A 10,289-nucleotide genomic window follows, 5' to 3' on the forward strand; every position below is an offset into this window, starting at 1 on the left:
CCAAACTCCTTACGACACACCTAGCAAGCTAAATAGCGTACACTCATTATTATTAGATTGCTGGCTAGTTGATATCAATTAATTAATCGGCAGGTAGAAATTAAACTATTGCCCTAGCTACTTCAGTCAACCACTTTCTCCTCTCCCGCCTGCGCTTTCGTTTGGAATTGTATGACAGTAATTGCTACTCACGGACGAAGCTCCTAGCAAGCTGCTATGAGGACCCCGGTTTCAGGTTTCAGTACATGTCATGTAGTCTCCTGCACGAAATCATAGATTTAAATGGGGTTCTCACGGAATTGCCATTGCTGTGGACTAGAGTTATCAGCTGCCCTCGGGGTCCCCTTCCAGCTCGGGCCTGTCGCGACACCCCTGGCTGGGTGTGCCAGCTTTAGATTTAAATGGGACATCCGGGCATACCCGTGGCTACGCTGCAGTGGCAGGAAGAGAGCCAACACAGCAACCGTGTGGCACCTGTTTCTGTGCCAAGACGGGTTGCGTAGGCTACATTATTTGGGTAACTTACTAAATCAGTGTGAGGGAAGGTTAATTACAAAGTTTTACCAGCAGAGGACGCACTCACCCAGAAAAATAGTTTTGCCAGGGAACGTTTTCCCTTCTACTCCAAGAGAACTGTAAAAGTTTGTTTGTTGATAATTTACCAGCAGATGGGTAGGCTACTTCTGATGACTTGATCGAGCAATTGACAGGTATTGGTGAGTCTATTTCTCTGTACAGAAAATGGGTGATCCGTTCAAAAATAAAAATAAAAAGTTGCCTTTTTCTGGCATGAATATTCTTAGAGATAAACAATAGACACAGTCAATGACAGACAACTTCGTGTTTGTTTTTATGATCTTCCGCAATGTTGAAGCATTGAACACAATCATGCAAATACACAACAGCCCAGACTTTTGTCCATGGTTAAGTTAAATATAGGCCTCACATCTTGTGAGTTTGTAAGCTATATCTGTGGAATGAGTGTGGCATTGTGTATTTCCTGCACAAAAGTAAAAAAAACTGGCGTAGGATATCTATTATGTGAACAGAATTACTTTTGTCTATGGAATGGGTTTATTTTGTCTACAGAGAAGTGCATTGAGCATATTGCCCACAAAATGAAAAGCACAACAGTCATTTCATTGGAAGACATGAATTATTTGTTTGGTTTTCTGTGCTCTTTCCACGTAAAAGGAGACCAGGTAGGCTACAGTTATAACACGGGGACAGTTATAACTTGCTTAAAGGTACAGTTTGTAGGATTTAGGGGGATCTATTAGAAGAACTGGAATATAGTAGCCTGCAAAAAAGTCCATTGAATTGAAAGGGCCATTCCAACATTCAGAGGTCTGACATTTCTTGATAACACCATTGGCATTGGCAATGGGTCTTCTGCTTCTAATTCACATGATTTAAAATCATTCCACAAGTAGTCTGTTCACTTTTCGTAACGGAAGTTAACAAGTAATACATTGCTATGCAACACCTGTTTTTTTTTCTCAGCGGAAGCCACAAAAACGGCAACAAAATCAATTTCAAACGATATTTTTGAGGAATGTCTTTTATCATTTTGGTAAGTAGCCACATTATAATGTATAGTCCGCCAGTCAGTATTGGAAAATAAATCCCTTCAGGACGAAACAAGACATGTTTGCCCTGTCTGGATTTATTTTCCTATACTGACCGGCAGACTATACATTAACGCTTACATAAATGCTAGGGGCTGCACAGAGTATCGAATTGCTCGAATATTCGAGTAATCTAGCATTTACATCAATGCTCGAGTTGTACATTGTACACTGTACATTTTCCTACAGGCTTGAAAAGAGAGGGAGGGGGGTTATTTCAGTTGGTTTTAATCTGCAACATCACCACTAGATGCCACTAAATCCTACACACTTCACCTTTAATTTTTCAGCTTGTGCCTCACAGACAACACGTGTGATGGCATCAGCATGCTTAGTTCACAATTTGAGCTATAAAGTTATAGACAGAAGTTGTTTTGTGGGGCAAATTTATAACTTTGTAACTTTCCGAACTAGATGCTGGTATTAGCTGCATACAATGTGTTATATTCCAATTATCTTATATCAACGGAGGACAATTGTAATGCTCATTACAATCAGTTGCAACCAGCAAGCGTAGCTAGCAATTGATATAGGCCAGCCGCTTTTGCAAAAATGTGACATCCTTGGTTTGTAAGCGACTATCTCACTGGCATTTTGAAAACAACCACTGTAAAGAAGAAACCTTATCCACCACTATTTCGTAAACTTTACTCTACCCTTCAAACTGGCAAGTTACAACGGTTACAACGGTCCCTGACACATTACGACTGTCCCCAAGGCACTTACTACACTTAAATGAAAATGAGAGAAAAAGTACAAAAAAGCGTTTTGTAAAAGTGTTACAACTGCACCTGGTCTCCCCTACACTTGGCGCCCCCTATATACAGGAAATTGCCTGTACTTCATCATAACGTCATCTGATAATCACGCAACTGAAAACTGTTAAGACTAAGGAATACAAAAATCTTTGTATGTTATGACCCTTTGAGGTAAATCATATTTAGACCCTGTAAGTTATTAACTTGTCTCTAATAGCTTACACACTTCTTTTGGAATACCTGTATCAGAGGGCTGTTGTTCAGCACCAGAGATGACCTTTTCTCTGTTTGTGCACATCATTCCAGCGTAGCTGTGGAGTTTTGGCCCACAACAACAGACATATTGGATGTGCACCCAGGCCACGACTGAAGAGCGCAGGAACACACACTGAGAGACATTAGGGGATGTTTGTGCAGACACTCCACTGGCCAAAATACTAAACCTCCGGAGCCTTCAGCAGTGCCATGAAGACACCGGCCTGAAAAAGTCGAAAAAATGCACAACCAGCTGAAGGTTGGAACAGTTGAAGGTTACAATTTATGAAACCCGACATTGCTGAAAGTTATAGCTGTTGTCTTTAAATATTAAAGCTGCGGTATATAGGAGATACCCTTTCGCCAAAGCCTGGCTGAGAATTCTGCAAGCAGTGCTTATGGTCTATCTGCATACCTGTAAATCTTTTTTCTCAATGCTACTCACGAGACCTGAGTAAACAGCAAACTGAATGTGCTGTAAATTGTGACGCACAGAAAAACGCACCTCTACATTTCAGCACTTCTCCTAGGAGATCTCTGCATTCCAGGTCAGTGTCCACAGGGTGACGGCTTGTTAATGGTCGACTCCGGCCCGCACCATTGTTCAGGTGCTACATTCCTCCAATCGGGACTTAATGAGCCTGGCTAGCACATCAAACGCTTCTGACCTTTTTTATCTGGCATTATCCAAGTCAAACATGGCATACCACTCTGTGTGTCATGCTGCAGTGTCACTCTCTGCAAACAGCGGTAGCTTATTTGAAGGTCACGCAGGAGGGCTTCCAAAGGAGCAGAAATAGAAACGGATTCTGAAGAGGTCACAGTGTCCTGTGCCACAAGTTTGAGTCCAAGTTTTAACATTGCACCTTTGCCGTTTTTACATGAAAATGGACCATTGTATCACAAATATATTAAGCTGCCCGGACACTCTGCAGTCTACAGGTAGACATAAACATCCTAAACTGTAGAACCATTTGATTTAAGGAAAGCAAAAATAATTTAGTTGGTTATTATGATTTAGTTATTGAGTTAGTTACTGTTCATCTAGTTGCCCATTTCAGACATTGATTTTAGCAGGCCTATTGATGACGACAAGTTGTTCAGTGCAAAATTCTAATAAAATCTTACATTTGTATATGATCTTATCTTGTGATCTCATATTCAATCACGACATTCTTCAATCTTCATCTTCAAATTATTTTTGGAGGACGTGAAGAGCATCAGGTTCTCTTCATCTTGTATTTTGCCTCTAGAGAAGTGTTCGCACTGCCATCATGCTGTCGTTAAATGTCAACACTGATTTATGACAGCACAATTAACACTGTTGGCAGATTTAGTAAAACTCATCTGTAACTGGCATTTAAAATCAGAACAAAGTAATCATTTCAGACATACTTTCCAGAATGTTTTATATTTGCCTGCTACAGGCTAGTCTGGGTGGGTAATCTGTCATCTACACCTTATCACTCCCACATTTCTCTTTTTGTTTTTTGTTAGTTTGCTTGTGTGTTTTGTTGGCTTGTCTGATTGTTTTCAATTGACTATCTGTTGTGGTGACCACGATTGTCCAATTATTAACTGACCACAGGCGTCTTCACTTCTTGTGGAGCGAAAAAGACATTCCTTGGAGCTTGGCAGCAGCCTGATGTGCTGGGGCTTGCTCTTCTTCTGTCTCCACACCGTGTGCCAGATCACATGGAAGTGTGTCTGGAACTTGTGGTCTGCGTTTCCTGAGGTGAACAGGATGCAGAGTTGCGGAGAACAAACGTCTGCGGCACTATGTGGCCAGTTCAGCAGTTCAGCCCCCATGCCTTCAGTCTGTGAGCCTGACTCAGGCCTAAGTCTTATTTCAATACCTGAATTTCCCCATGGTGAGCTCAGGAAAAAAACGAGCATAGTGTATGTTAGACACCGTTTTTATGTCACATGAATGTTTAGCATTAATCTTTTGAGCACTCTTTACTACTTTCAGATATAACACTTCAGTAATGCCTGCATATGTCACAAACAAGCTTTAACACACTAACAGCTGTTTAGGACACTGTCTTTTGTTTACAGTATACAAAATGTGGCATTGATAAGTCAACAGTCAACAATTGTTTTGGGGTTTATGCTAAATGCTTGCTTTGTGTTCTGAGCACTTTACCAGTGATAATTTGGTATGAAACCATTTATAGATTTGCTTAACAGAATAGCAAGGTATTGGTTGACCACCAATCAGTGCCAATGTTTTTGTTTATTAGTGGCTACAATATGGGACAAGTATAAAAACATATAAACAAAAAACGAAAAATATAAACAGATGGTGAGGCATTATTGACTCAGCTAAAGTTAAAAAAAGAGCAATTGGGCGAACATCTTGCTCATTGATCCAGGGCTGTTTTTGATGTCATGCCCAAAGACACTGGAGCAGCACTCTTGAGAAAACCCAGCCCTCCCTCCAGACGCTGCTCTGTTTGTCAAGCCATCCAGTGGCTCTGCAAATAATAGTAAAATTAGCTCGTAAATTTGCTTGTTTTTGTTGTCCAAAAATGTTCTGAGATCCCTGCGAAGACTGCTCCCCACCATGTGCAGTAAAAACAAATGTCATGCTTGAAATCACTTCCCAGATTCCTAAAACTGACATCCAGTTTGGTAGAAATTGCAATAGTAACCCTCAAACCAGGGGTCATTCCTCGTGAATAGGAACCCAAAATGCCAAGGAGATGTTTCTCTCCTCAGGGAATGTGGTGGAAAGACCCGAGTCTTACTTTAACATTAAAAAAAGAATACCAGGATGCGGATAACCACTGTGTTCATTCATATCCGTTTTTTTTTTTCAAAACTTAATCAGTCAAATATAAAGACTGAACCTCAGAACTTTACAGTAACAAATAGATAGACAGATAAATAAACCCACCGCTATTATTCCACATGGCATGTCACTCTGTTGAGATCTGTGGCTGCCACTCACCACCTCCACCTTTTAAAGCCACCTCCAGGGGAAGACTGTGTGCTGCCTCATCCCTCAGTCTGTAGATTGACGATAAATAAACTTAGTGGTTGATTTGGCAGACAGTTTCAGAACAAATAACATACTTTGCTCAGAGATTTACTGAGGCACCTAGTTGGATGACTAAACAGAGAGAAGGGCCACATCCTTTTATGCATAAATGTGCATACACATACACACACACACACACACACACACACACACACACACACACACACACACACACTTTGGATCATTGCTCCTCCTACAAAGCATGTGTTGTACCACAGACTCCTTCTTCTGACCTTTGACCTTTGACATCTCCTAAGATGACCTCACTGCATGGTCATGCCTTTTCCAGGAAAAAAAACATGCTTGTAGAACATTTACATTACAATATCTTCTCCAGTTAAATGAGCTGTTTTGATCACACTGAAAGTGGCATGCTTACAATGGGATAAGGGGGATGGATAGATCTTGGAAGTATTCTGCAAATATTCTGCGAGTATTCTCTTTCTGAGAACTTTAGACTGCAATTCATAAAGATCTCATATTGGTTTTGTTCAGAGTGCTAACAAAAATGCTAATTTTCACTGAGCAGCGTCAGCTAATATTCTTCAATCATTTCTGATTACAACAAGCAGTCTTACCTCCTAACATCGAGGTGAACAGTCCAAAAATATTTAAATGCATATCTGCAGGGGCATGAGCTAGACATCACACCTCATTACCGTTAGGTAGCGTGATTTTGTTTTAAAGAGCTCAAAACAATAAGAAATGCGATAGAAATAAGAAATCCATTTTGATAATTTCCTCTTCCTGACACTAAACACAAATGCTTTAGCCCGCTTAATATCACATACATGATTAACCACTGAAATACCACATGCTCCACATACCAATGGCCCAAAGTCTGAAAAGGGAAATGTCCTGGTTCTCCTTCATTTAGACATAATGGGTCGTGTAAGTCTATACATAGTTTAAGTGTGTACTGTAGGCTGCAGTATATCTCCTGCCAGTTGCTATTAAAATGATTGCGCCTCGTTACTCTCAAGCAAATCTGTTCGATTCATCTGGATTAGCACTGCCTGTGGAGCACAGAACTCTAAATGGAGCGTGTCAGTTTAGTTTAATCACTGAGCCATTTATACTTCCACAATCTCCTGTGCTGACTTTGGTAGAGGGCTGGCTTACAGAGATATCACATGGCGAGATTTACTGTATGAGTGAATTCACAATATGGCTGAGGAAAATGGTTACAGTGCAGAAAACATATTTGAAGACTATGAAACATGTGCATGTCCCTACACTGGGACAGATCATACATTATGACTTGAAAAAAGTAAATGACGACATCCTGCCTAGCCTTGCCAGTGCTTGACATAGTAGCATATCAATAAACTGCAAACACCATTACACTACAGATGCAATGGTCTCTGGAGTCGCCCTATCAACCTCTAAAATATTTTCCCAAAATAAATAATCACTTGAGGTCCAATCCACCAGTCATACATTGTGCACCCAGACTAACTCACTAGCTGTGTACACTGCTGCCCAGGGCAGTATATTTTCACATGGAGTGCCTCTGGCTGAACGTAAGAGGCGTAGACAGTCTGTCTGAACAGATTCCAACACCGAGAGCACCCAGACGTGTTCACCATTATTCAGCAGGCCCCTCGTACTCTCTGACCACACATACCCTCCTCCCCCCCCCCCCCCCCCCCCCCCCCCCGAAAATATTTCACAGGTCGCATAAATGTGCGTAGGTAGATTTCCGACCACACACCCACAATAGATATTCTATTGAATCCATATCTTCCCTGAACCTAAGAGCTGAAACAAACATTCCAGAGGATTTGGCTTGGCCAAAGTGTCAATCTTACATTCAAAAAGTCAGTATACAAGTAGGAATTGATGGATGTCACTTTCAAAGTGATTATTATTTTCAAATCTCAGAATGACATTTTTCTATCCTTTACTGATTAAAGGTTAATGATTTCTGAAACTACAAATACATTGGCTAACATTTTGCTTAAAATAAAACCTTAACCCTTAGCCAGTTATCACCAAACTACGTTTTTATATGTTAAATGAAATATGTCCAATACATGTTCAATGACATCAGACCTGTTTAATGGCATGGTGCATAAACTGCAAGACAGGCTTTCAATCATCCATGTAAAGATTATACTATTGAATACATATAGGCATATACCAAAGTAAATGAATGTAAATAGGAATGATCATTTCTTTTTTCAGTGTGGCAGTCATGAAATCATGGTTGTCTGTCACAGTCTTTTCCTTTTTTGTACATAACTCGTCTTGCTAACAGCTACACAAAAAATGGCCATGATTACATCATGCATCAATATCTTCAAAGTATAATCTGCTCGTGTCACTACTCATGTACAATAAGTAAACACTGATCAATCGGTCACTGCCATACAGTCACAGGAAGTGATACTGCCTGTCATAAGCAGGGCTTATCCTCTTTAGTGGACATGTGCATTTTAAGTGACGCTGTGCTTAGATTTCAGCTCATTGTGTTCAAGTACAAAATCGTCCTTCATCAGGCCCTCCCTGCCGCTGAAGAGCCTTGGCATGTGCTGCCTTGGCACCAGACCGGCGTGTGCCATTGGAGGGGAAAACTGCAGACACTGTCAGCAAACACAGACCTGCGGAGCCGCAAATTTTTCAGCTGGCGATGTGGAAGTGTTTGAGAAGCTGTGAATCATGTCACGGGGACATGGCACCAGTGAGATAATGGCAGCAGATCAGCTGCTCCTCTGTTAGGATCGAAAACCACAGACTTAAAAACACCTAGGGGCAGGTCTGGAGAGGCACATCTTTCATTACCCAGCTATTTCAAAGGCGGTGTGGAGCGAAGACGAAAGCGAAGACGCTGACTGAGATGGATAACTCAGATCAAATAAAGTATGTGAGGAATAATTCCGGTGCTGTAATCCACAAGGAACTGTCGCTCTCTTGAGCCACATTAACTAAGAGTCACTAGAGCCAAAATGGAGGAAACATGCCTATAAAACTATACACAGCACTTTCGCAGGATCCATAACTTTTCCACAACTTAAACTTGAACATATCCCAATGGCATAAAGACATCCTAAAATGATAAAATATATTCCTTCGCATAATCTTAGTTAGGTTTCAAACACTGATTTGCATCAAAATAAATGTGAATATTACTTACCCTTGAAACATGACATTCAAACAGGAAACTAAAATATGTAAACTGTAGAGGATATGACTGTTCAGGTACTGGTTAGAAAGTAATAGTAATATAATTTCTAAATATTACCTAAATTACCCGAAAATTGTTGCAGAAGGCATATTTTTATATGCTGAAGCAGCTCTAGACAATAACATTATCCAAACATTATGTTATCATGATGTCATGCTATTTGACCTCATTTGCAATTCCCAATGACACTCCAGGAAACAATGTCTCAGGAGTCTAGGTGGGACACTGACAGAGCGAATGACTTGGCTCCTCTTAACTTCATTTTACTGAAGATGTCTGGGCGGCTGTAGACATCCATCTCTGGGGCCGGACTGTTGTTCTCCAGCCCTGTGGCGCCACGAGTATTCAAGCATTTTAAACACCCAGCCATGACATCACTACATCAAGCATCCTCTTACAGATACTAGGTAGCTACTGTTATCTGAGCAATGGTGGAAAAAAAAAAAAAACGACCATCCATTTTTGGCACAGATTTTTTACATGGATCAAAACATTAAACACAAAATCCCAGCAGGTACAGCTGATGGAGAGATGAGAGAATGAGTTGCTGCAGTGAAAGACAGGACTCTGATGACATTGACATCAATGTAGCGGGGGTGAGGCATGAGTGTCAACTCCAGATTCTGTGCCAGTTAGACTATCCATGATTAATGGGAACTGTGCAAGGCCACTTCATTACATTATTTCATGGCTGTAGCTGATGTCTTCTTCAAGCTTCCATGTATTGTCCTGAGGATGTAATGATTCCAGTCAGAGGTGGAGCTCATGACGGAGAATTATTAGATCATCAAATATAATTCAAGTTAGATGTAAAGCAAGTGTCATGCCAGTACACAAAAACAAAGTGAAACATTCATCACTGTGTTCAACATGTTTCGGAGACACATTGATATCTGAAATGTATTAATCAGTCTTTGGAAAAGGGGTCATGTAATCATCGCACCTAAAGAAAATATGCACTATCAGAGTGTCAGCTGTAAAATATGTTTTTAAAAAAATGTAAAGAAAATAAATAATGTGGTATTTAATATCTTCTATACAAAGAGGCATTTTATGATACGGTTCTGGAAAATGAAATTACTCTAGAAAATCTATTGAAGAGGTGAGCCCACTTTTACTAGCACACTGCAGTGGGAACATTCTGAGAGAAACTCTGAGTAAATACAGGGCAAATGAGACCAACACGGGCCAATGGGCAGCGTGACCATCTCCACAGCATAATATTTTTTCAAGGGATCGTCACCTCCTCGCTAGGGCGAACAGCAGTATAAATTCTTTTGGGGAAGTCTTGCCATTCTCCAAAGGATTTGCCGTGCAACAGATATGAGCTGATCATTTACAAAGAAACATCAAATCAAAACTGTGCGCTGAATGAAGATGCCAAGAAACATCAACAAAGTGGTAATTTTCTCCTTGTG

The sequence above is a fragment of the Clupea harengus genome, chromosome 1 (assembly GCF_900700415.2).
Source record: "Clupea harengus chromosome 1, Ch_v2.0.2, whole genome shotgun sequence".
Taxonomy (NCBI): Eukaryota; Metazoa; Chordata; class Actinopteri; order Clupeiformes; family Clupeidae; genus Clupea; species Clupea harengus.